At 41.4% G+C, this 27522-nt stretch overlaps 2 pseudogenes; both read left to right on the top strand.

Moving 5' to 3' along the window:
* The first annotated feature begins 1280 nt into the window (after nucleotides 1-1280).
* Nucleotides 1281-2380, top strand: LOC132372601 (lipoyl synthase, mitochondrial-like; annotated as a pseudogene).
* A 19463-nt stretch (nucleotides 2381-21843) lies between these two features.
* Nucleotides 21844-22544, top strand: LOC132372600 (ubiquitin carboxyl-terminal hydrolase isozyme L1-like; annotated as a pseudogene).
* Nucleotides 22545-27522: the final 4978 nt, after the last annotated feature.

Below are 27522 nucleotides of genomic sequence, written 5' to 3'. Positions count from 1 at the left end.
ATATATAATCATACAGTTTACTTCCTAGGGCTGGACCTTCGGTCTCTGATCTTCTGAAATGTTGGTTTCAGCTCACTGACCGCCTTGGGAGACCCACAGAGATCTGCTCACAGTAGGTCGTAGTTAGGGACTGACTTGGGCACCAACTGGAGTCAGCATCTTTGTAAAATTGCACTTTCCCTCAACAAAGAGAAGTAGCTCCTTTGGTGAAAGACATCTCAGCAGAGCTCATGGTTGAGGTTGATCTATAGTTTTCTTGGGAGGGGGGGCATTTTATCTGGAAAGTACCAAAGAGCTCTCCATCAGTCTGGTAGTGATCCGCCCACCCCGGCCTTCCATTCTCTCCTCACCACAAACACACACACACACACACTTGCTTTCAAGCCTGTCCACCGCTGGGGATGTCCTTTTCTCTAGCATATACAAAAGATGAGAATAGCATCACCACTGACTGACACGTCTCTTAAAATTTGAGAAGCAGTGTTGGCAACTGCAACCACAACAAACAATCCATATCGAGGGCCCACAGTTCTGCCTCGAACATGGGAATTCAGGCCAATTCAAATATTTCCAAAACACCTCTCAGAGCCAAACTCTCAGATCCGCACACTTAAGGGGCAAACACTCCAGCCCTCATCTCAGGGAGCTGTTTTTAAACAGTCCTCTGCATTAGTGTTTGGGTTAGGTATATGTAAGAAAGTCAACACTTCACAGATTTCTAGTTACCTCTAGATCTGGTCTCTGAGATTTGAGGTTGTGCAAATTCAAAGGTTAACACTCTAGACCATAGCTATGTCCATGAGTACAGTCCAGTACTAATAGTAATTAGCATTAAAGAGAACCAAACAATATTCAAGTTGCTTCTGTATCCATTGTGTCTGATATAATGTGAGGAATGGAGAAATGTGAAATTACGTAATTTTCAAGAGACCAAAATGGTCTGTCAATGCTGAGGAAAAAGATGACCAGGACTCTTCCTGGGTGGCATAGAGTGACCTACACTTACTAGGAGAGATTTCCATACTTATGACAACATTCCTTCCAGATTTTCCAAAACAGTTCCAATTTCTATCAATTTGCCCTCTTGTTGCCATAAATATCCTTGTATTTGTCATACTGTGTACCATATATTTTTGGTTTATAGTCAGCATAATTAAAGCTCACTGCAACTTTTGGTGCATACCCAGGCCGTTTAAAGATAGGTCACTCTCTTTTTTCTTCCATCTCTCTTTTCCTGGGAATTAGTGATCCCTTGGCCCTGCTAGAAAAAAAAGAGAGGTATGTCTCTATGCTGCGGGAGTGCAGTCCGCACCGCGGGCCCCTGGGTATTTGGAAGATATTTATGCAGTCCACTCAAGTAAGTTCCTTGCCAGATTAAAAAAAAAAGGGATTTTTACAGAATGGACCAGACCTTCAAGATTTTGTATCTGGTGATCTAGCAGACAAGAACGCCTGGGATGAATATAAAGGAGGCGTAAAATGCCAGAAAGGAGAACGGTTAAGACTACCTCCATGGCTAAAGACAGAGATTCCCATGGGGAAAAATTACAATAAACTGAAAAATACAATGCAGAATTTAAATCTCCATACAGGGTGTGAGGAAGCTCAGTGTCCCAATATTGGAGAGTGTTGGGGAGGCAGAGAATATGCCACTGCCACTGCCCCAATCATGTTGATGGGTGACACATGTACAGGAAGTTGTAGGTTTTGTTCTGCTAAGACTGCAAGAAATCCACCTCCACTGGATGCCAATGAGCCCTACAATACTGCAAAGGCAATTGCAGAGTGGGGTCTGGATTATGTAGTCCTGACGTCTGTGGATCGAGATGATATGCCTGATGGAGGAGCTGAGCGCTTTGCAAAGACTGTGCCTTACTTAAAGGAAAGGAATCCGACAATCCTTGTGGAATGTCTCCCCCCGATTTCTGAGATCTTAAAGCAATAGGAAAAGTTGCTCTGTCAGGATTAGATGTGTATGCACATAATGTAGAAACAGTTCCAGAACTACAGAGGAAAGTTCATGATCCCCGGGCCAATTTTGACCAGTCTCTACGTGTACTGAAACATGCCAAGGAAGTTCGACCTGATGTTATTTCTAAAACACCTATAATGTTGGGTTTTAGGTGGGAATGACGAGCAAGTATATGCAATGATGAAAGCACTTCGTGAGGCAGATGTGGACCTTTTGACTTTAGGACAATATATGCAGCCAACAAAGCGCCACCTTAAGGTTGAAGAATACATTACTCCTGAAAAGTTCAAATGCTGGGAAAAAGTAGGAAATGAACTTGGATTTCATTATACTGCAAGTGGCCCTCTGGTGTGTTCTTCATATAAAGCAGGTGAATTTTTCCTGAAAAATCTAGTGGCTAAAAGATAAAACAAAAGCCCTCTAACACTTAACAAGACATTCAAGATCACAGGAATTTTAAAACTTTGACTCCAGTTGGTAACAGAAGTGATGGCAGAATGCCTAGACTTCAGTGGATATATCCCAGTCTTTTTGTCTTAAGAAAAATGTCAATAAGTTGTGCATATTTAATTATAATAAATCATTTGTCTTTTAGCATATCTTCTTTGTCCCAGTAAACAATTGCTTGTTATGATGTAATCATAAAACATCTTTGTAAGAGTTTACTGTTAAGAGTATAATTTAAAAAGTACATTAAAAACTTCTAGAAAATCAAAAAAAAAAGTCACTCTCAAATTTGGAGACTATAACCGTACTATATTTAAAGGGGGGAGGGAGACCAAATCAAGGTTACAAAAGTTGTATGATTTAAATATTGGCATTTAACAATTTAATACCTTTAACCACCCCCCCATACAATGTAATATATTCTGTTTGCAAGAAATTCATAGAATTCTGTGTGCACACAGACACATACACACACACCCTATGTCTGGTGTGGGTTTCAGCCTTGTCCTTGGATCCCCTCATCTCTGGCTAGAAGTTTATTTGGAGAGCATGTTAGACATCTAAATGAAAGGTGCTTCATGACTTTGACCCTGCAGGGTAGGAAAAAATAATTTTTCCTCTACCTTTCTAAGTTATTGGCCAGGGCCCCTGGAACAAAAGACCGATTACCAAGAGAAAAACTCGAAGAGAAATTTATTCACATGTATATCTCACATACATGGGACACACCGAGGGAAATGAGTAACTCAAGGAGGTGGCTTAGAATTCAGGCTGAAATACCACCTTCTGCTGCATCAAAGAAAGGACTGTGGTGGGGCAGGTCAGGGGTGGGAAGGTGACCAAGAACAGTGACACGGCAAACAGGGTAAACTTCGTTCCGCAGGTCGCAGCCTGTGCCTTCTCCACGGATAAGCCTCTTCTGACTTAGAGCCAGCCTTCTCTTCCTGGTCCAGAAAGCGAGACCCCCTCACAAATGGATATTTCCTTTACAAGTATAAATTGTCCTTACAAAAGGGCAGCTTTTATTCTGTTTTTCAGAGCTTCTCTTCTGTCTGCTCTTTCTCAAAACAATCCTTATGTCTAGAGGCCTATTTTGGGGTGGTGTACGCTGGTGTCCTACGATAATACGAAATGCCCTTCTGGCCCCCAGGTGAGAGGCCTTATGGTGAATGCTCATAAAGCAGCCCTGAATATAAGCACAAGTCCCAGTAAACACAGTCATGAGCCTGATGGGAGAACAGCAGTCTCCAGAATCCGGGCGGGAGCTCTGTCCTCCTAACGCTTGGCTTTGGTGCTCAGGGCCTGGGAAGAGCTGGACAGAAAACCCTGCGGCCTGGAAACAATTTCACAGGCGGATACATTTTTGAAACTGAGGGATTGTTAGAGCTCAGACTTTTGTGCTCTTTTCCACAGTAGCTTTCAGTGGAGCAACATGGAAAGCCCAGACAGAGTCAGCTTTCCAAAACTGTCTGTCTTCCCACCTGCTCCTGCTGGGTATCCTGGGGTCAAGGGAGGGAAGCTGGCCCATGAGAGAGGACCATCTACTTGCCTACCCCACTGGGAGAAAACCTGCTAAAAGCAAAATGAAATCTTCCCCTGGGGCCATTACTCAGTAGGCCCAGCTCTGAACACAACGCTGGTGGGGAGTTTTAGGGAAGTTTTAAAACATAGAAGTGGGCATTTACCTGTGTATATGTACCAGCATTGGAAACCTCCATCCTCACAGGCCCTATTCCTGAGGCATCAGCACCAACTAAAGTTGTGGTCAGATGCTTCCTACTAAATTAAGGGAAAGAAATATAACATGGCAACCTGTCCTAAGTAAGACATAGGAATCCCTGTACATTCCTCCTCTTGAATCACTCCCTCCTTGCAATCAGGGATTGGTGCTGGTTTCATGGAATATCCTCTCTAGATTTTGAATGCAGCTCCTCCCCCATGACTCTGTCCTTCCCAACAGCTGTCCAGGGTCTGGGGCACTTCATTAGGTGAAGCCTTGGGTCAACTGTATGTCAGATTCCCTAACCCCACATTTATTTTAGGGATTAAAGAATGGAGGGAGTAGGAAGCAAGGGATACTCAGAATTTAAACATTTTCCCAGATCCTTTGCCCCAGGTAGCATTAAAAAGCCTGAAAACCAAATGCTGTACTGACCATGGGGCCTGTGTCTGGGAGCTTTCAGCCATCGGCCTGCTCAGAGCGCTGAGGAGCAAATAAAATTGCCAAGGGTTTAACAATTGTAACAGCTTTTGTTCAGCACCGTTTATGTGCCAGACACCATGCTGAAAGCTTCTTATACATGAAATTATTTAATTCCCCTCAACTCCTGAGAGGTTTATATTATTTCCCCCCTTTTTTTGCAAGAGAAGAAACTGAGGTTTAGAAAGGGCAAGAGGCTCGTCCAAGGTCACACAGTGAGGGTTGGTGAATGCAGGGTTGAGAAGCACACTAACTCCAAACAGCAAGGTGACAGAAAGGGAGTATGTGATTCAGAAATTCTCAGAGCATTTACCGCTTATCCCAGTCATTTGGGACTTTTCACATAATCTAAAATGTTGCATCAATTTTCATTTCAGGTTTTATAATCACACCAAGACTGCAAATTCCTTGAGGTCAAAGACTGGGTTTTCCACTTCTCTGTGTCTTCAAAGTGCCTAACATAGCAATTTGCACAACATAGGCAATTAAAAAATATGTATTAACAAATCTAAATGTGGTAGAGGTAAATTAGTAATTATTAAGTGAGTTGTTTAAAGAAAAAAATGAGCCTTCCAAAATAAAAATGGAAGAGGGTTTGTTTTCGCCATTTCCCAGGATGTGGGTCATTTTTAAAAGGCAAATTTTCAGCCCATCTGGAGTTCCAAAGGAGGGAAATAGCCCAGGTTAATCAACTTCTGAAATAGCTCCACTGCGAATGAAGAGGGCAAGTGGAAGCCTCCGCCAGCATCCTGAATATGTCAGCGGGAAATGATCCCAGCAAAGCTTCAGTGTAAATCAAGCTTGGTTCCCCGTAAGCCCCAGATTCTCACAACTTCAGAGACGCATCCTTTGATCTTTTCACCCTCTCCTGAGGGCTTATGGCTTCTGCAGTGGCCGGAGGGCAGGAGTCACAGAAGCTCAGCCCTGGTGCCCACGTGAGCAGACAGGGGCTGTGTACCATCAGGAGCCAGTGAGATAAGCAGCAAAATCCTTTAAGCAAAGACCCTGGGGGCAGAAATGCCAGAGACGAGGTACTGGAATGTTTAGAGATTTCAATCTGCAAGGAGAGAGAAGGCTTCTAACATCCCAGCCTGAAACAAAGCCAAGTAAGGGGGTCACGCTTCTTTCCTCCCTCAAGGGCTGCATCTTCTACGCTGTCCCCTTTTGAGCGGTGTGCCTGTGCCCCTGGCCTCACGTGCACCGGAGTGTGCATAAGCACATGCAGCTACCCTAACTGTGCTCAGTTCCCTCTTTCTTTTCTTTATCAAAGTGCACGGCTGTGATTCTCCTAGATGGTGCTGGACTCCAGGCCGCCGTGCCCCTTCCTGGGGGCAGCTGCACACCAGACAGTATAAAACGAGGACGGTAACACCAACGCGTTCGAGCGAATAAATCCCCCTCTCCCTTTGGTCCTCTATTAATGCAGCAGTATCTGTCACCTAGATTTTGTTCTTTCCCCTTCAAATATACAAGTAGGAAGTGTCATCCCTTAAGACATCTTTCTGGGGATGGGGAGGACTTTTTTCCAACATTTGTCTGACACCATTTCTGGCCACAATCTGTGGCCTCGTTGTGGGCCATCACCCTCCCAGATGTAGGTCTCAGCCAGCAGTGCACCTCTGTGCTCAGGGCCCGGGGGAGGGGAGGGCCACCCTCCCAAATGTTCCCTTGGTAGCGCACACTACTCCTCTCCCGGTGAGGCCAGAGCCTGCCACCGAGCTCTGGTTTCTCCCACTGTGATGGGGTACGCTGCCAGTAGGGTCCTGGTGCTGTGTCTGCCATTTTGAAAATGAAAATATCCGCTTCTAACTCCAGTGACCATCTGTTTGTAACCTTTACGCCTATCCACAGGCCAGCATGAAACTGCCACTGTAGCCTCTGGGTCCTCCTGGACTTTCGCAGCGGACTAGCCACCAGCTTCCTCTTGCAATCTTTTGAACAGCCAAGAGCCGTTGTCACGAGCTATTCATCACTACAAGCATAGTAGACATTTTTAAAGGACTGCACATTGTATGTCACTCCCAGTCTTCCACGGTGAGGAGCAAGAAAGAGGAAGAAAGGATCAGAAATTAAAATACGAAAATTTGCAAACCCACAGAGTTCATTACACCTTTCAGAATATAACTGGGTAGATTGAAAAGAATTGTTCATGTTATCAAAGCAAGTGGAAGAAATAGGATTTAATATTTCTGGATAACAATGACATACCAGAAGAGGAAGAACCCTATTTAAGGAGTAAAACCTGTGGGAATTTAAAAACACCTGAGGATGTGTGATATCCATCTCTGGAAGAGATGGGACGATAAGAGATGCAGTAATGATATTGGTTGGGATGCTACTAAAGCAAGTCTAGCTTAAAAGCAGGTGTCAAACAGAAATTTTCAATTCTGGGTAGTCAGCATCTTAGCAATCAGAACCATAGAAGACATTTTTTATTCGATGCCAGTATAAGATAGAAGACCCTGGTTGCCCAGCCAGTTGGCCATGTGTATCATTCATCATTTCTTGGTTACCAAGAAAATTATCAAAATATGAGTTTGCTATGCCACAAAGCAAGCAGGGATTTCAATATCCTATGTCCTCAGGGAAGAGGTATAAATCTAGATTGGATGGGCCAGTGAGGTGGGGGGGGGGGGGAAGGGACCAATCTAGTCAACTCCTCATGAGTAGCTGAACAGTCAGATGAATAATATAAAGAGGGTATAAAGCATTCACATGCGAGTCAGCCAACCTGGTGCAGAGGGGCCCATGGCAGGAATCCAGCAATCAGATAACAATCGAATCTTACAGGAAGTGGCACTGCATTTCTAGGCATAGACAGTAAAAATAACGTCTAGAATTTGTAGGTGTTCCTGGTACTGTTAATAACAATAACACACCTGCCGGGCTTTGTGCTAAGAGCCTCACAAATTTTATTTGACCAAATCCTCGAAACCAGCTAATGAGATGGGTACTATTTTTATCTCCTATTTTTAGATGGGGAAATTGAAGTTCAGAAATGGTAACCCCACTGGTAATCGCCAGAGTAGGGATCTGAACTGAAGCTCAGGGTTTTTCACCCTGTAGAATCTAAGGAAAAAATGTATCCCTTCATTAATACCATGAGGCAGATACTATTCCCTTCATTGTATAGATGGTGAAACGGTGGCTCAGTTGGTTGACTTGTCCATGGCCCACAAGCTAGCAAGGAGCAGACCTAGAATTTCAGCCCACATCTTGTTTGAAACCAAAAGCCAGAGCATTTAGGGTTGAGAATGACCCTTATTGGCCTTAGTCAATCATGGTAATCCATTGACCAGTGATGGTTCAGGAACTTAGACCAGTCAGTATCTAACATTTCCCTATCAGGCAATTTTTGCATCAATAATTGTTATGACTAAAATTGGTCCAAGCAAATGAATTGGAGGGACTTGGGTTCCAAAGCTCAGGTTCAAAGATCTCTCTCTCTCCTCACCCTCCTCCAAAAGTGAATGGAAAAGCATATGGCACCGATTGTTACTCGAAGCCACCACACTACCAAGTAGAGAATTCACCTTTGGATGAAGTCTTCTTTGTAGATGGCTATGTGAAGAGATAGAGGTAACCTAAGCTGTTGATGACATAATTAAATGGTAGGATCGACCAACCTTGAGGCTGGATTCCTTTTTGTATGAGCCAATAAATGTCCTCACTGTCTGAATAACTTTGAGTTGAGTAACCATTCTCTGCAATGAAAAACATCCTAACAAATACCTACCCCATGAGTCCTCCTCAGAGAAGAAGGGGAAGAGTCATCCGAGCCCTTATAGATGATCTAACTCATGTGAGGACGTCCACAGTGTGCTCCTTTCACAGATGAGAACGGTAAAGTCCAACATGGTTATGTAACTTGCCCTAGGTTACATAGCTAGTAAGCGACAAGGCTGGAATTTGTACCGAGGAGGGTCTAACACCAAAGCTTGTGTATTTTCCAATATGCACAATGGAAATCTTGGCCAGTAATCTTCCAGTCTCCTGCAGAAGTTAGGTGAGAGCTCACTGAGGACAAAACCTAATAAGAAATCTGGTTTTCACAGCAGATTGCCGGCCTCAGCAAGGAATTTGGGTGTTGGACACGGAGAACTTGTTGTATGACTGGGCCAATGTGGCAGGAGAAGAGAGAGGCTGGGATTCAGAGGCTAATCCTGGCACACTGGACCTGGGTTGAAGGCCAAAGCATCACATTCAGACTCCAGATAATGTGTGTGAGGTTACTGATATCTCTTTCTGCCCCAGTCAGGACCGGCTCAGCCGTCAGTGGAGAACACAGCAGCTTAAGTGGAAACTCTTAAAGACAGAAGCTGGTAAAAAATAAAGGAAAAAGGGAAGGGGAGTAAATCCACAGATATTAGGAACATGATTATTATGAAAGTGGCAAAGTGACTCCCTGCTAGATCTTTGCTTTATCTCAAAGTATCAGGTCTTTCTGGCCAATCTGCACTATATCCAAGTTTCTCATATGTTTTTAGTGCACTTTCACATATAACATATTGTTTTCCTAAAACTGGTTATTATTCTGTCCTGAGTTCTTGCTCAAAATTTACATTTGCATCTGAAACTCAAAGTACTATGGTACCTGGCTACCTTTCCCAGAGCTGGCATATATGTCTGCTGACATTGAATACTGCACTCTTTCTTGTAGAGAGTGCCATTCATGTGACTTCACTCAAATGGTGCAGTGCACAACCTGAACAACCATACCCAGTAGTCCTGCCTGATTCTCCAACTCCTTGTCCACTATTTGTCTAAGACTTCTTTCTTAATTGTGTTTGTGCCTATTTTCACTATTACATATGAGATAGATTGGCTGATGGTTGCCACAGTTGCTCAAGTCGTCAGTGTAAGAAAAAATGTTCCGGCTTTGGTTTCATTTCAAACAAAATGTGGGCTGGAATTTTAGGTCTGCTCCTTGCTAGCTTGTGGGCCATGGATAAGTCAACCAACTGAGCCACTGTTTCACCATCTATACAATGAAGGGAATAGTATCTGCCTCATGGTATTAATGAAGGGATACATACTAAATGAGATAAAACATGTCAATGTATATTTTTGTTATAATTATTAATATTATCAGAGTCCCTAGCATGATGTCTGCAACTGAGTAGATCTTCAATAAATATTAATTCTCTTCTCAAATTTCTATATCAATCTCAGTCCCTTCTCTGTGCAGGGAATGAACCTTGTCCAGCAGATGCCTGCATCCTAAGTGAAGTGTACCCTGTCCTGAATGTTTGCCAAATGGGTTGGGGAGCACTTTGCAAGTGTGTCTCTGTGAGAAGTTCTGGGCTGAGAGAGGAGGGAGATAAATTCTCTGGTCAAACGTTTGAAAAGTACTGCATTCTCTACCTGCTGTTGGAGATTCTTACTGGCACATAAAGGCTTTGAAAAATCAAATTTCAAAGACTTTGAGAAATACTTGGTAAAACATTTAAACAAAATAAGGTGGCCATGGATTTTTTGTCGCTTTGGACAAATTAACTTCTCATGACTGTGCTCCATAGAACATATACTGGGAAGTGTCAGTTTAGGAATAGAAACTAGGAAATTTGGGTACACCAGGGAGAAGGTTGGTGTAATGAAAACGATGACACTAAGGGGTGCTGGGGCAAAGTTCTTATGCAAAGTTCTAGAGGGGTCTATAGTTGTGACTTGATGTGTACTGTTCCCTCTGAGCAGAAAGGGCGAAGTATGAGGAAAGAGAAGAGCAAAAGAGAGTAAAAAGGAAGAGCAAAACATTCACTATTTCAAGCGTTTATTGAGCAACTACTATGTGAGGGATGCAAATATGAATAACAGTGTCACTTCATTAAGGAGATAAAGCAAAACAGAAGAAAAAGAAACCAAAAGAGAAGGGGCAAAGGCAAAGAAAGATAATAGATTAGAAAGGGGGTAGAAGATATATTTGAGAAAGCCTTGTCAATATGTCTAGGTGACATGGATTCCAGTGTGTTGTACCTCACACGGGCTGTCTGAGCAACCCATGTTTAAGTGCAGGGCAATGCCTCACAAATGAATTGATTTCCGTCCTTTTTTTTTTTAAGTGAATTCTCCCAAAAGATTAAAATTTTCTTTAGGAAAATAAACAATAAATAAATGTATTAGAAAATTACAGTTATTAAAATGGGCAGCTGAGGGCAATAATGAAACCGCCACAATATTAACTCACATTTGTGGTGCATCTCTGAAGCTAATCTGATGGGCCAGACCCGAAAATGGCTTCAGAATAAACCTGAAACTTGAGGGGAGGCAGTTTTTCAAGTGTGTGCCTTGGGAATATGCACCCCATTCTGTCATCTCATTTGCAGAAAATTGTGAACAAATTGTCTTCAGTGTGGAGGAAGACCAGGAAAAAAAAAGAAACGAAAAATTAGAAGCTGAATTCAGAGGCAGGCTCAGCATCTGGGAGGCAAGCTTCAGAAACTCTGGAATATTAATGCCCTTCTTGGAATATTGAGCTCATCACTGCCTCCTGCTTGTCCTGCCCATATGTCCCGTCAGCTCACCTCCAGCCCCCAGCCTCCCTCGGCCCTTAGAAAATGAAGATCCACCTTCTAACTGTTCTCCTCTCTTATGCTGATTTTTGTATTGGTTTAGCCCCTCCTGCCTGCATCCATCCACTCATTCATTCTTCAACAAATATTGATTGTCTACTGTGGACCTACAATGTAACAAGTACTGTGCTAGGTGTGGAGCCCTCAAAGAATCTGTTACCCCCTCCAACTTTATGGAAAGATTTCCCTTCTCAGTAATCATAGATTTTACAGGTTTTTATTTTGCATCTTAAAAATATTTGATTTTTTTTTTTACACTACCTCAGGAAAAATACAGACACACTGAATTGTGTTTCACAATTAATGTGGCTGACTTCATTTACTCTCACGCTTCATATTCTGTCACTTTTTTGACACAGGTACTGTGTCTCCTACCTGCGTAGGGTTGTTGGGACTTTATTGGCAGGACCATTAGCAGGACTAGATAGTTATATAGCAGGACTATATAAGTTGGAGGAGTGAGGGCTGCCTTACCACCTCCTTCTTTTTCCCCCCAACGTGAGAGTTCGCGCGCAGAGGTGAGAGTTGAATCCATAGATTAGATGAAGTGTTCTGAACAGTATATCGCAGCGCAGGGGATGGAAAACCTTTTCTGTAAAGGACCAAATAGTAAATATTTTTGGCTTTGTGGGCCATATGTCTCTGTCACATCTAGACACATGCCCGCCACACTAGGGCAAAAGCAGCCATCAACAACACAGACAAATGGGCATGACTGGGTCACGGGAAAATGTTATCAATGGACACTGAAATGTGAACTTCACATAATTTTCCCACATCATAGAATATTCTTCTTCTTTGATTTTCTTCTCAACCATTTAGAAATGTAAAAACCATTCTTAGCTCACAGGGGATAGAAAAACGAGTAGGGGCTGGATTTGGCCTCTGGGTGGTCATTTGTTTACGCTTGTTGCAGTGGAAAGAGAGTCATCTCAGTGTGTGATCAGTGTGTGAACATGGCCTATGTCACTTACCAGCTGGGGGTCAGAGAAACCAATGTAATATCTTTGGGCCTCTATTTTCTTATCTGAAAATGGGAATGATAATTTTGCCCTTGCATGGATTATTAAGATTAAATGAGAGAGACAACACAAACAAGGCATTTTCTCAGGAATAAGGGAGGTTGGTGGGCTGGATCAGCTGATGGGGCATGTTGCTGGGGGAGAGGAAAAGACCAGCAGGAGGCAACTGTTCCTTGCCTGAAACAGAATAGTCACTTAATCAATGACAGCTGTTATTGTTATTACTACTACCGTTATCGTTCAAAGAACTAATATATAGAGAGAAGTAACAGGTGTCAACCACAGATTCAGAGGTGGAAAGAGGAGGTGAAAAAGGAAAGTAAGAAGCAGCAGGAGACAGGAGAAAAAAGCTGTAAGAGGATCTGATCCCCAAATTCTCCTGCTCTGATCTCCCTCCCAAACCCGGAAGTGGATCTCTACCTCTCTCTTGAATCTGTTCACTAGAGTAGCCCACGAGCATCTCAAATGGAGTGTGGCCCAAATTAATTTATCTTCCTCTAATCTTTTTTTTTTTTATTTAAAAAATTTTTTTAATTTTTATTGGCATATAGTTGATTTACAGTGTTGTTAGTTTGAGGTGTACAGCAAAGTGAATCACTTATACATATATCCACTCTTTTAGATTCTTTTCCCATACAGGCCATTACAGAGTAATCCTACCTCTGCTTTTCTCTAACACTTTCCATTTCTATTAATAATACCACCAAGCTCCAAACAGCTGGGTCATATTTGATTCCTCTTTCTTTTTAATCCTAAACTTTAAGTTTACCTTTTAAATTTTTGGCAGGTCTGTATTCTCCTAACCCTGCCACTCACTGTCTCCTAGACTCTTAATAACCCACTACCCAGGCCAACACTACAGTCCAGCTCTCAATATCCTCCCAACTCCAATACCTCTGACCCACAGTTTATCCCTAGGGGAATGTCCCCATCAGAACCGAAGCACAGAATAAACCCTCGTTAATCAGAGGTAAGTGACCTTCCAGGAACTGCCCCGATACCCCATCTGACATGATTTCCTACAGGCTAACTATGCCGTCCATGCCTCCATTCCTTGGTATCTCCTGTTCCCTCAGCATGGGCTGCCCTTCTCTTCATTCTATTTCTAAATTCTAGGAATTCTTCAAGACTTTCTTGTAAATGCTTTCTTCTCCAGGAAGCCTGCAACCAAAAGAAATCTTTACTTGCTGTAATCGTCCATAGCACTTATCTGTATTTCTTGTCCATCATTGACTATCTTAGTGTTATTTATGTACATGTTTTATCATTTGTACTAGACTAGTGCTTCTCAAACAGAGGCGATTTTGACCCCAGGTGACATTGCCCAGGCAATGGAGAAATACCAGGAGATGATTTTGCTGGTCACAATTAGAACGGAGGGAGGGAGGAGGGTAGTACTGGCATCTATAGTGGGTGGGGGCTAGAGATGCTGCTAAAAATCCTGCAAAGCACAGAACAGCCCCCACTGCAAAGAAACCTCAACAGTGTGAGGGTGAGAAACCCTGGACCAGACTCTAAGCTCTTGAAAAAGGGTTTCATAACCCCTTCCTTTGCATTTCCAACAGTACCTAACTCAGTCTTGCATATGGTCATTGCTAAATGAGTATTTTTTGACTTAATGAAACAATACAAGTTTTGGAAGAGGATTGACTTAATGAAACGATACAAGTTTTGGAAGAAGATGCGCAGTCCTGAGGGATGGCGCCTGATATGGTTTTACAGTAGCGTACGCGTCCATGGGCACAGTAGGTCTGCTTCTGTGTGTGGAAGGAGCCAGGGCTTTCCCATATCTGCAGGTTTTCATCGTCTCACCTGGTCACAGGGTACAGCTGACCGACTCAGAGGGTCTCCTGGGCATCGTCCTTAGTCCGGTGATGGACAGTTTTAAAAACTCTTTCAAAATAAATTCTTTTTTTTTCTGTAGGAGGACAGATGAAACGATGCTTCATTTCCCTTTGCTAGTTTAGCATGCTAGGCATATGTCTTGATTCTGAGTGAGCTGGGTGATTTTATACATGTCAAGGTCATCACACCCTGAAAGCTGGCTTCCTTCCCTCAGCGAGGCCTGCAGCGAAGCCATCCCAGAACGACTCAGACTTTGCAGATTGTCAAAGAGTATGTTTCTGTGGCTGCCATTAACTCATTTTTTAAACAACCCTCATATTAAAAAAAAAAAAAAAAAATCCCTGCTGAGTTTTCTCCGAATTTATACCCACTAGAGTTTAGGGCTGCTTATTTTTAATCTGCTCTCAGAAATAGAGGACCACTCAAGGGACTACAATACAAATAGTAACAGTAACAACTAAATCCTGCTGATTTATAAAGCACTTTTTACCATAAGCTTTCCCATTTACTAAATTAACAATGTGACCACCCAGCAGTGGTCAAGATGGAGTCACCAGTCTCTTTCATTTTTCTTCTCTTTGCTGTTCATTGGCACCCTCTCCATAGTGGGGACAGGAAAAACAAAAAAGGGACACTCATCAGACATTTTTGCTAAATCTTCATTTTAAGCAATGGTTCATTTTAGGTTTGTTAGATAATCTAGGGATTATCTACCTTCTTTATCCATTAACATTAAAAACTGCAACTTTTTGGTAATTGGGTTTAAACCGAATTGTTCTGGGTAAATCTGAATTTGTTAAATAATTCCTTAACTTTCAGATCTCACTTCTCTTCTATCAAATCATCTCCCAAGTTATTTCTTACTTCATAAGAAATAAGACTTTTAAAATAGTTATTTCTAGTATAGGATATCATATCAAGAAGTAAAATGTGTGATAATCCTATGATGCAGATATTTATGAAGAGTTTTTCATGCAAGAAGGATCAACTTCCTTATACGAATTTCTCATCCACCCCTACATGAATACCGTGAAGACTGCAGCATTACTGAGGCTTGCCTATGAAAATATAAATAATAAGTAAGGATTTGCTAACAAAACAGCCGGTAGTTTACTCCGTATCCTGGTGACCTCAATCCCTAAGTATGAAAACATACTCGCTTTTCAATGACACTTTTATTCCCATGTGTCACTTTGTGTCTGAAGGTCACAAGATGGGTTGTCCTGGCTAAGTGGCATCATGAAGCTGCGTTCCAAGTGAGGAGTGGAGGACTTGAGGAGAGGCCAGTCCACCCTCGCCCCACAATCTGCAAAGTAAACATTTCTGAATTTGATTTTGATTTGCCTCTCTTAAAGATACATTTATTGTTGATACTGAACAAGGTTTTTCACTTTTATTTCACAGAGCTTCTAGCTAAGGTTGTCCATGTTACATGTATAAGGTGCTGTATCATTAAGGTTACTGGGTACAACATATCACATGCACTGTCTTATTTAATCCTCTCAACAGCAGCATGGGATCGGTTCTGCTATTACTCCCATTTTGCAGATGCAGAAACTGAGGCTCAGAAAGGTTAAGAAGTTTGCCCAAGTTCACATACCTAAGTAGTGCCAGGACCAGCCATGTATTTGAGCTCAGGTATATTTAATTCCAGAGCCCGTATGTATATATGTGATATATGTATATATGTGTATATGACATTATTCATATTACAAACCCAGATGCAAGTGTTAACACTGTCATTTGATGTTTGTCCTTAGTAAATTACTTAAAACTTCTAGCCAGTCTCATTTCCTTCAACTGTAATGGAGATAATTCCATAGTGTTGTTACTATGACAAATAAATGAGAGAATTTTCCAAAGTGTGATAAAGCAAAAAATAATTGTGATAGCTGGCACCAGATTTATACTAAGAGACAGAACCATCTTGGAAAAGAATATCTCAAGCTTGGTGTGAGGCTGTGGGTAAGGGTCAGAATAATGTGAGGAAACAGTGAAAATGATAAACTCTCTACGCAAGAAATAAGCAGTGCTTGGAGGAAACTAGAGAAGGGAGGAGAGAGCTTGGGGAAGAGAGCTGAGCAGGGCTTGGGAGCCTCAGGAGAAAGGTACCGAGAGAAAAAATTCCAAGGGCGATGAGGCCAAAGAATTTTACAAAGGATATCATTGTCTAGTATCCATTGTTAGGTTTTCTCTTTCTCTGTGATGTGAATAGGTTTCACCTCAAATACCTCCTCAATCCCCGCCCAGAGAGGCCTTCCTCAAACCTTCTCTAAAATAATGTCCCCATCACCTTCTTTTTCATACTCCACTGAACTTTTCCTCATTACTTTTATAACTACTTAAACCTTTTGTACACATACACACATATCCAGATAGAATAGAATAGACAGATGATAGATCTGTCCTTGCCACCAGGATGCCAGCTCCATGAGGACAAGGAAAAGTGTGTTTGCTACTAGAGCCCTTAGAACAGTGCCTGACACCTAGTAGATGCTGAATATATGTTTAATGAATTAATGAATCAAGGATGCTGATGAAACCAGGATTAATGAGGTGGTGTCCCTATCCTCATTCAAGTACAGTCCTGTCTTTATTTTTGTGTCTGAAATCCATAAATTTCCCACTATTTCTTTGTTTCACCAGTGAACTGTCTTGGCCCCCTATAAATTTGTCTGTGTTCATTGTTAGAGAACTCAGAGATGCATAGTTAAAGGGCAGATTTTTATCTCAGGGACGTGGAGTTAACAGTTTTTTTCTTACTTTATAGTCTTCCATTAACTTGCTGTTTCAGTACAGTGGTTTCTGCAGGGATGGGAGATGAGATGCCTTTAAAATGCACCCCAGAATGCCTGCAAATGCCCTCTTCTGTATCCTGCAGTGGTGGAAGGGGTTCCTTGGCTCCAAAAGAGGAATGAAGTCAAATGAGTACTAGGAATCTGAAACATTACCCTCTAAAGAGTAGAAGCAAATTAGACAGTAACCAAATAGGAAACAGGAATATTTATTGTACTACAAAATGTGACTTCCCATACTCTGAACCGCACAAGAAAATCAATCAAAGTGCTGTAGAATCTCTTCTTGTTTCGTTTCATAATCCCAAAGATTATAACACGAGTTGATCTTGTACTTTTTAACACTGATTTTGGACTCTCTCCTCCAAAGAGACAGTCCAAAAACGTTTTAGGAGAGTCACCATCACTGAAATAAATAGCTTCCCGATGTAACCAGTCAGTTAAATGCACACATTTATTAAGATAATTTTAAATTCAGGCACACCCTCTAATAAACTTATGCATATTTAGTTTATGGTACATTAACTTTTCCAGTATGCATGTCAGTTAATTAAAAAAATGGTTCATTACAACTTTTACAAATTATTTATGGGAGAACTATATCTTCTCCAAGAGTAAAAAAAAAAAAATTACTTACTTTAGAAACACATAGTGTTGGTCAAACATTTTAAACTATACAAATAGTTATAAAAATTACTATTCTATACTCCATTAATTTCCTTGAGGTTTTTACTTTAAAAAGAGGCCTTTTTTTAAAAGGGTACGTGTTCAAAAGACATTCCTGATTAAATGCCATAATAAGTAATAAAACTATTAAGAAGGAGAAGGTAGGGGGAGGGGAATGGAAGAAGGAGAAGAGGGAGGAAAGCAAAAATTTCTGGGTGACAAAAATTTCCAAATTCCAGCCAATATCCCAGTAATTTTATATAGTACTCACTATAAAAATTTTAGTAAGTCAGACATATTTATCAGGCACTTAGAGTTTCATTCCCAACCTTGGTTGACAGTAAATTAAGATTTATCCTTTTTGAGCTGTTACTATATTTGTAATTTGAATTTAGTGGCCAATCTACCCAGCCTTGCCAGTTCCTTCAAGCTAACACAGATCTTTTTTCACATGGCCTGGATAGGCCACTTCAAATAATTTACCAGCGAATTCAGTCAAAGAAGCAGATCAGTAATGTACACAAGCTCATTCATTATAATCTCAGAAAAAGTCACAGGAGTATATTATAAATAATAGCACCCCAGGAGAGTCATGGAGAAAGGCTGGCTTAGAAAGTTCTCTGCATCACAGAATGTGCTCCTTCATTACTTTGTTGAGGCTTGTTCGGTCTTCATTGTATGCAACAAAGATTTCTCATAATGAGCTGGTAAATGCACTGTGGCATATTTCAAGAAAATTAATTAATAGTGGGAGAGCTTCACGCTGAGGTCAGAGGCACTTTGGTGGGGGCAAGGAACACAGAGGTATCCACTGCTAGACAACAAATCAGGGGCTCAGTTCTAGTAACGACAAAAGAGTCTGATTCTGAATCATTTGAGAGACGTAAATTGCTCTAGAAAACTAGAGCTAGTTATAGACCGCTGGCCTTGAAATGAAACTGCCACTAGGGAAAATGGAAAGAGAAAAGCTTAAATATATTCCCTCAAAGTTCCCTAGAGCTTTTCTTTATGCCCAGGGCATTTCTGGTGGAAACAGCCTTAGGAGACCAGAGTGTTGTTTTGAAAATTACTCTTGTCTTTTCGGAACATTGAGAAAAATATGCATTTTAGTTCTTCCACTCCTGCCTGCCTTTTGAGCAAAATTAACTTTGGAAATAGTTTCTCTCCCGATTAGCCAAATTATTTAATTTTGCTCATCTGAAAGTTATTTAAACTATTGAGTCAATGTTTCAGCAATTTTAAAACTTCAAAGCCAAATTTATTAATCATTTATACCACATATATTTATTTGAGCTCCTATAGGGTACTGGAGAAATGGCCATGAAAACCCGACAAGCTCCTTGCTCGTATGAAGCTTATTTTGCAGTTGGGGCAGGGAAGGGAGGGGCTACAAAAGTAAATAAATAAATGAGAAATCTAGCAGATGGTACTTAGTTTACTGAGAATCAAAATAAGCCAGTGTGACAGAGGGACAAGAGGCTATTCTAGATTGACTGGTCAGGGAAGTCTTCTTGAAGAGGCAACAGTTGAGCTGAGGATTGAATGATAAGGAGCCAGCCATGCAAAGATCAGGAATAAAAAGCGTTTGGGACAGAGCAAACACCCAATGCAAAAGCCTTCAAGTAGAATGAGTCTGGTCTGTTCTAGGAACAGGAAGAAGGCCAGGTTAGGTAAGTAGGATGGAATGAATCCCAGTCCAGAAATGAGAAGCTAGGTCTCTCCTCTTGATTGCATTGGGAAACATCAAGGCAGTCAATTCTGATCTGATTTCTGTCCCCTTCCGATATAATTTGCACTTCACTGTTAATTAACCTAAAACATCATGTTAATTGATTCAACTTCCATGTTCAGAAACCATCTTATACACCATCTGCCTGCAGAAGAAAGTTCAAATTATTTAGTTTGACATTTCCAGACCTCTAAAAACTTACACTAACCAATCGGTACAACTTTATGCCCCTCTGCTCCTCCAATAAATATTCTCCTCCAGCCAAACCTTCACTCCAACACTCCTTTCATTTTATCCTCATGATTTTTTCCTCCTGCCATTCCCTGTTATATAGCATGAACCTTTCCCGTCTCAACAAAATTCGTATCAAGTTCTCAGAAGTCTTTTTGAAACTCTCAAAAGAAAATTCAACACAAAGTGACTTAAATAAAAAGAGAAATTTCCTGGCTTAAATAAATTGAATTATCCAAAGTAAAATAAACTTTAGGCAGTTTTATCCAGAGGTTAATGATGTCATTTACTTTGAGATCACCTTGACTCTGTATGGCTCCATGTGTTAACTTCATTCTCAGGCTGGCTTCCTTCAGGATGGCAAAACTGGCTGCAAGAGGCCTTGTACTGGCTTGGATAATGTTTCCTTAAAACTCATGTCCACTGGGAACCTGTGAATGTGGCCTTATTTGGAAATAGGGTCCCTTGATTCATCTTAATCAAGTTAAGATGAAGTCAAACTGGGTTCAGAATGGGTCCTAATCCAATGATTGGTATCCTCATAAGACTAAAGAAATTTGGATACAGCTCTCTCCCTGTGTGTCTCTATGTGAAGATGATGGCAGAGACTTGAGTGGTGCAGCCACAAGCCAAGGAACGCCAAGGATTGCCTGCAACCACCGGAAGCTAGAAACGTGCAGGGGAGGGATTCTTCTCTAGAGCCTTCAGAAGGAGTGCTGCTCTGTCAGCACTTTCACTGTGGATGTCTAGCCCCCAGAACTGGAAGAGAATAAATTTCTGTTTTAAGCCGCCTAGTTTGTGGTGATTTGTTACAGTCACCCTAGGAAACTAACACAACCCATCTCTGCTCCCCGACCACACAGGGGAGTAGAGAAAGATATATCTGGTAGTTCCCAGGGGAAAGGAGCTTCTTTTCAGAAGCCTCAGCAACTTTCTCTTGTCTCCTATGCCCATGTCTGTCTGAATCAATCATGGCATCCAAACGTACTTGGAGCTGATAGATTGTCTCTCCCATTTAAACCACAAGGAAAAATGGTAGAGGGATTCCTACCCTTTCCCCCTAAAAAAAAAAAAAAAAAAACCACATAGCATTTAATTTATTTCCTTTGTTAGGGAAAAAGTTAAATATATGCTAGGAAAGGAATCAACTCTACTATTTGATAGCAGTTTGCATGACTTTGGCTGGGGGTTACAGAAAACCTGACTCTATCTGGCTTAGACATTGAAGAAATGTACTGTCTCATATAATAGGAGATCTAGAGGCAGATCAAGCTCCAGGCACAGTACAAATAGGGCTTCAGCTCTGAATCTCCCCTATTCTCCAGCCTCAGCCTTCCTCCACGTGCCAGGGGCCCTCATGATCTCAAAAAGACTGCCAGAGGCCATCAGGGCAACCAACATCCTTTTCCTGCACAGTAGGAGAGAATAAAAATCTTATTCCCAATTATGAAACAAAGGTCTTTCCTTTTAGACTGATTGGACCCATTTAGGTCATGTCCCTAGACCATTGCTAGGGGAAATGCCAGTCACTGATTGGCATTAAGTTTGGCTCCCTGAACAAATCATGGGGGGAGGGGAAGAAAGAGTGGATAGGATTACCATGATGACTTCACATTAGACTAATCAGGATTCTCCCTTGGAGTTTAAGAAAGAGTTTGCTTTCCCTGAGGTATGTGTCCTGCATGGGAGAGGGTTTCTGAAAAATACGCAAAGAAGGGTGAATGGATGGTGGTTAGGCAACAATATTGTCCATCAAGGCATCCTTTCAAGTGCAGATCGGATCCCACCTCCTCCATGAAGCCTCCCCAGATTACTCTAACCTGAAGCAAACTCTGAATTCCTTCAGCACTTATTGCTCACACTGACATTTCACACTTACCTTATACTTTTTAATAATACTTTTATGTACATATTTCTAATCTCCTGATCTTAATCCTTAAATTAGAGTATGTGTTACCTTCCTCTGTGTATGGGACAATCCCTCATGTATCACCTTGCCCAGAATATTTCATGCTCAATAAAAATCTGTTGCTTAATTGAGTTACTTCTAATATAAGCATAAAGAAGCAAGCAGCTTTGAAACTTAGCAATAGAGATATAGATCCAGCTCACTAATTCAGTTCTTCCTTCTTCCTAATAAAAAATCTCCTCCTGCTCATTATCTCCCAAGAGTCTTTCATACAGACATATTGGTGGTTCTCAGTCTTCGAATCCATCTGTGCTTGATGAAATGGTAAGATTTTGAACCTAATTAAATAGTGAGAAGCACCGATAGTACATGACTTGACTAATATTTTGAGTAAGAATCTGGACAAGATACAAAAACTAAAGTAGTGGCTGTTTTTCCTCTTCTCTGGGTTGCGCTTCCTTCCGTAGTTCGCAAAGATGCAGCTCAAACCGATGGAGATTAACCCGGAGATGCTGAACAAGGTGCTGGCCCGGCTGGGGGTCGCCGGCCAGTGGCGCTTGGAGGACGTGCTGGGCCTGGAGGAGAAGTCTCTGGGCTCGGTGCCCGCGCCTGCCTGCGCGCTGCTGCGCCTCTTTCCTCTCATGGCCCAGCATGAGAACTTCAGGAAAAAACAGATTGAAGTGCTGAAGGGACAAGAAGTAAGTCCTAAGGTGTACTTCATGAAGCAGACCATTGGCAACTCCGGTGGAACCATCGGACTCTCATTCACGCAGTGGCCAACAATCAGGACAAACTGGAGTTCGAGGATGGGTCAGTTCCCAAACAGTTTCTTTCTGAAACAGAGAAGTTGTACCCTGAAGACAGAGCAAAATGCTTTGAAAAGAATGAGGCCCTCCAGGGAGCCCATGATGCCGTGGCACGGGAAGGCCAATGCCGGGTAGATGACAAAGTGAACTTTCATTTTACTCTGTTTAACAACGTGGATGGCCACGTTGTTCAAGTCTATGAACTTGATGGACGGATGCCTTTTCCGGTGAACTGTGGCACCAGTTCAGAGGACTCACTGCTGCAGGACACCGCCAAGGTCTGCAGAGAAGTCACTGAGCGCGAGCAAGGGGAGGTCTGCTTCTCCGCCGTGGCCCTCTGCAAGGCAGCCTAATGCCTCGTGGTGCGGCACGTCGCTTTCTCTCCCCTTCCCTTCATCGTGAAAGTATATCCCTACCTATGTGGTCTCAGATGCTTCAGTACTTGTAGAGCACAGCTGTTCTCCTTCGGTTCTGCAGATAAGCACTTACCCTCATTGTATGTCTTATACCTCAATATCTAATGCTTTAATGGCTACTTTGGTTTGTATCTGTAAGCTAAGGCCTTGGATGTGGCTTAATTGTCCTTAAAAGGAAGAAAATTTTTCTGCTGCTAAGAGATAAAAAAACAAACAAACAACAAAAAAAACTAAAGTAGTAATACAAGTTTCATTATAGAAGCTGAATAAGATAAAGGAAGGATGACCTCTTCAATTGGGCAGAGATGTTTTTGTCATTTTTTTTCCCATTTTAGTAACAAATCACAATTGTGCTTACCCATTTCAACGATAGATTTCTCAACAGATGCTAGGTCTAATCTAGTAGTCATGCATGAAAGTTTTGAGTTCCATTACTCAATATATTATTAAATTTCTGTTATCTTTGAAAATGATTACACCATGTTTAGTAGCAAAATTTTTAAGAATGATTTCTTATCTAAAATCTCAGTGATCTAGCATGGATTTTGATTATTAATTGATTGAGGCTTGTCAACACTTTGAAGATGTCTTGAGGATACCTGCAATTTTCTCTACAAATGAATTCTAGTATTTCCAATGGTTATTATTGTTACCATTAATGAATAGTATAATGTCCTGGTCTAGATACATAACCCAAGGGATCAAAGTAGTCAACACTGTTTCAAGGAGATTTCTTCTTTCAAAGGATGAAAGTAAATAATTTAAATTCTTTATTAAAAAATAGAGTTGAGAGTAAAAATGTCTAGATGAAATCACCTTATTTTCCCTCTAAGAAGGAAATGGGAGCAAGAAAATTGGAGGCACACATTCCCAGCAACCTTTCTCTGGGTTAATGGAAGTAACAAGGGCTGCCTTTATGAAACAGATAACTAATAAGGACTTACTGTATAGCACAGGGAACTCTTCTCAGTACTCTGTGGTGAACTATATGGGAAAAGAATTTAAGAAAGAGTGGATATATGTATACGTATAACTGATTCACTTTGCTGTGCGGCAGAAACTAACACAACGTTTTAAATCAACTATATACTCCAATAAAAATAAAAATAAAAAAAAGAAGACTGCCTTAATTGTGAAATGGATTACCACTCATTTCCTACCCTGAGTAAGCCTGGTCTCATTTTTAAAAGGAATTTAAACCAAGAAGAAGTTGAACTCCAATAGTGATTCAAATCTCCAGGAACATTTCATGTCAGCTGGCCATATTCAAGTCACTAGACAGAGTAAGGAAGAATACTGCCAGAGGGTTCAACACCCAAATTTTAGTTCTGAGCACTTCCAGGCCCATCCTTTCCCTCTTGCTTTCTAATTAGGTATGTATTTAACTCTTCTGTAGATCAACTTCAAGAGCTTTCAGGGGGTTTGGGGGAAAGGCAGGTGGAGAGAGAGCATTTCAAGGACAACAGGATAAAAACGGCCTGAACTTGGCTTGACAGAAAGTATTTCCAAGGCATAAGATAAAAAAGATTCCCAATTTCCCAAAAAGAAACTGGTTTGGGATATTGAGGATGAGGGCTCTGGCAGGTTACATACACGAAGGCCCTCCTTACCCAGCAGGCACGGGGAAGCAATGAAATGTACTGGTTGAGGGACCCATCGGCATATCTGAGTCCAAATACCAGCTCCGCTCCTTACTGTGTGACCTTGAGAAATTACCTAGCTTTTCCAAGCTTCAATTTTCATATCTGTAAAATGACAGTGATAACAGTTCTTTCCCTGCAGGGTGGTGGTGAAGGTTAAATGATCTAATCCATGTGAGGCAGCTAGCGAAAGGTCTGGAACATATTAAACATTCCATGAATGTGATCTACTATTGCAATTATTAGGGGGAAGCCAGTCTGCTTGGGGTCCACTCTTGATCCTCTGACCCATGGCTCTCAGCCCACCACGCAATTTTCTACAGATGGAAGAGGCTGCTTCCCTATTTCTCACCTCTTTGCTGTCATTTTGCTTCTAGAATGGTTTATGTCAAAAGAGATGAAAATAATAATGTATCTATTTACATCACATTATCCTTATTTTCTTTCGTCTCTCAGAAATGCCCTGGTGTTATCGAATTAGGCACATTTTGAAGATGACACCCCCCTAGAACTAATCAAACTGAACAATTTTTTATTCCTTGATATTACCCTGGATTCTCATCCATTAAGGTAACAGCTGCACTACTTTTAAAGGAGGCTGGGAACACACGTGGCAGACTTTCGACACTTGATGACTGCAATCGTGATTGTTTACTGAATACTAATATTCTGTATGTGTTATGTGGTTTAGCTTTCTAATGCCAACACTCATTCACTGCACATAATCATAAGTCTGCAGGGAGGAGAGGCATTTCTGCTCAATTCAAAATCTTTTATTCCAATTGTCTGCTGAGCTTTGTAACTCTTTATTAACACTAAACTCTCACATACTAAATTTCTGAATAAATCTAATGAAAGATAACCATTTAAAAACCTTACCTCTTGAGTACCAAGCTAGTATTTCAACATCGCATAACCTTCTAACAATGGAGTACTCTTTGAAATTTGTCGCTATGTCTGAGACATACATCTGATGTGTCCTGTACCCTTAGATGTCCTCTGTATTTGAGACGTTACTGACACTGTTATTTCTCTTTCATACAAATGTCTTCTAAAAAGCAGATATAAAACCAAACGCCTCCTCCCTTTCTCTCTAGGCTACGTCTCAATAATTCTAACAATGTCTGCATGACAAATGAAAACTTCATCATTTACATACTTTTTGTAAATGATAGAAAACAGTTAACCATTTGGTATTATTTCTGACTAAAGTTTCAGATGTTTGACTCACATCACATCTTTAGATCTCACTTTTTATCTGAATACTTTGGTGGATTCTCCTTAGAGCACGTATTTATATACACCCTTCAAATGGTAGAAAAACGAATGAAACACAAGACCACCAAACTGTGCTGCATTTAAAAAACTGTTAATATTCTGTTGAGTTGCTATATTCTGAGAAAAAATTATTTTCCAGCTTTTTAAACCTATGGCCGATTACTACTGCTTATGTTTATTATTCTTTTTTAAAATGCTTTCCTGCTTTTTCTTCTGAGTATAAATGTGATATATGCTCATTATAAGAATTCAAACAGAGCAGAAAAGCACAAATATTATATTAGAAATCACTTGAAACCCCTCTCTCTAAAGACAGCCACCATTTGCATTTTGGTGAATGTGCTTAGAGTTACCTATGGATTTGTATATGTAGGTGTAATTCTACATCAGGTCAAAGATCCTGGCTTTTCCAGTCAGCAATGCTGGGACATTTTTCCATGCCAATAAATGCACAGGTCTGCATCCGTGGTTCTCATTATGTCCTCCGTTCCCTTCCAGATAAGAGTAGGATGTGTAAGGGGAATGATGTGGAAACAGGTAAAAGGGTTGAGCGACACTGATCTCCATCATCAGAGTTCCTAATTTTTTAACTTATCCCTTCACGATTGATGTTTGTTTCCAATGGTTCACAATTATAAATTTGTTGGGTCCCAGTGCAGAGACAGTAGTTTGAAGGGAGCCTGGGTTAGACCCACTTGCTGATCTTGGAGAGCCTCCCAAAGAGGCAGGAGGCAACTGGGACTCGCCCTGGAGACACAGAAGCTGGCAGCCACCATTTCTGACAGCTCATTCTACTGCAAGAAACTGGTGCTGACAGGTGCCACTTTGGAGTCTTCCCTCTAACCTACTAGAAGCAGGGGCTTAACTGCCCATCAGTGGGCCAGCACCAGTCCCGGACACCCCAGCCCGCCATGCTGGGACCCAGGCCCACGCCAGCAGGTGGGCAGCCATTGCGCAAGGCAGGGCCTGGCAGCCAACCAGGCTGGGGGCCAGCCCTGCCTGCCAGTGTGCCTACAGTAGTCAGCCCACCACAACAGAAGAGCCCACGCAGCCCCCAGAGGGGGCCCCCGAGAGCATACAGCTCTGGTGACCAGAGGGCAGTGTGCTGCTGGGCCCCATAGGGCATCTCCTACATAAGGCCACCTCTCCAAGAGCAGGAAATGTAACCGACATACCTACTACATAGAAATAAACACAGGAAATTAGGCAAAATGAGAAGACAAAGGAATATGTTCCAAATGCAGGCACCAAACAACACCTCAGAACAAAAACTAAATGAAGTGGAGAAAAGCAAAGCAATCTACTCAAGAAACAGTTCAAGGTAGTGATGAGAAAGGTGCTCAACAAACTCAGGAGAAGAGTGGATGAACACAGTGAGAATTTTAACAAAGAAAATGTAGAGAAGAACCATACAGAATTGAAGAATACAATAACTGAAATGAAAACTATACTAGAAGGAATCCACAATGGATTAGATGATACAGAGGAACAGATAGCAAACTGGAAGACAGTAGTGGAAATCACCCAGGATGAACAGAAAAAAGAATTAAAAGAAATGAGGATAGTTTAAGAGCCCTCTGGGAAAACATCAGATGTACTGACATTCTCATTATAGGGGGTCCCAGACAGAGAAGAGAGAGAAAGAGGCAGAGAAATTATTTAAAGAAATAATAGCTGAACACTTCGCTAACCCGGGAAAGCAAACAGACATCTAGGTCCAGGAAGCACAGAGAGTCCCAAACAAGATGAACCCAAAGAGGACCATACCAAGGCATATTATAAGTCAAGTGGCAAAAATTAAAAATAAAGTAAGTAAATCTATCAATCTGTGTAACTCTCAACTACCAGAAGACTAAAAACGAATTCTTTTTTAAAGAGCCAGCCTCCTCTTTTTCTTTTCTCAGTATATTGAACATATTGAAAACTAATGTATATAAAAACAAAAACCAGGCACCTTCACTTAGACGCTTGCATGGCCGTGGCTGGGGTTTGGTTCC

Source organism: Balaenoptera ricei, chromosome 10 (genome assembly GCF_028023285.1).
Source record: "Balaenoptera ricei isolate mBalRic1 chromosome 10, mBalRic1.hap2, whole genome shotgun sequence".
Taxonomy (NCBI): Eukaryota; Metazoa; Chordata; class Mammalia; order Artiodactyla; family Balaenopteridae; genus Balaenoptera; species Balaenoptera ricei.
Note: the sequence above shows the minus strand (reverse complement) of the source record. Positions and strands in the feature narration are given on the sequence as shown.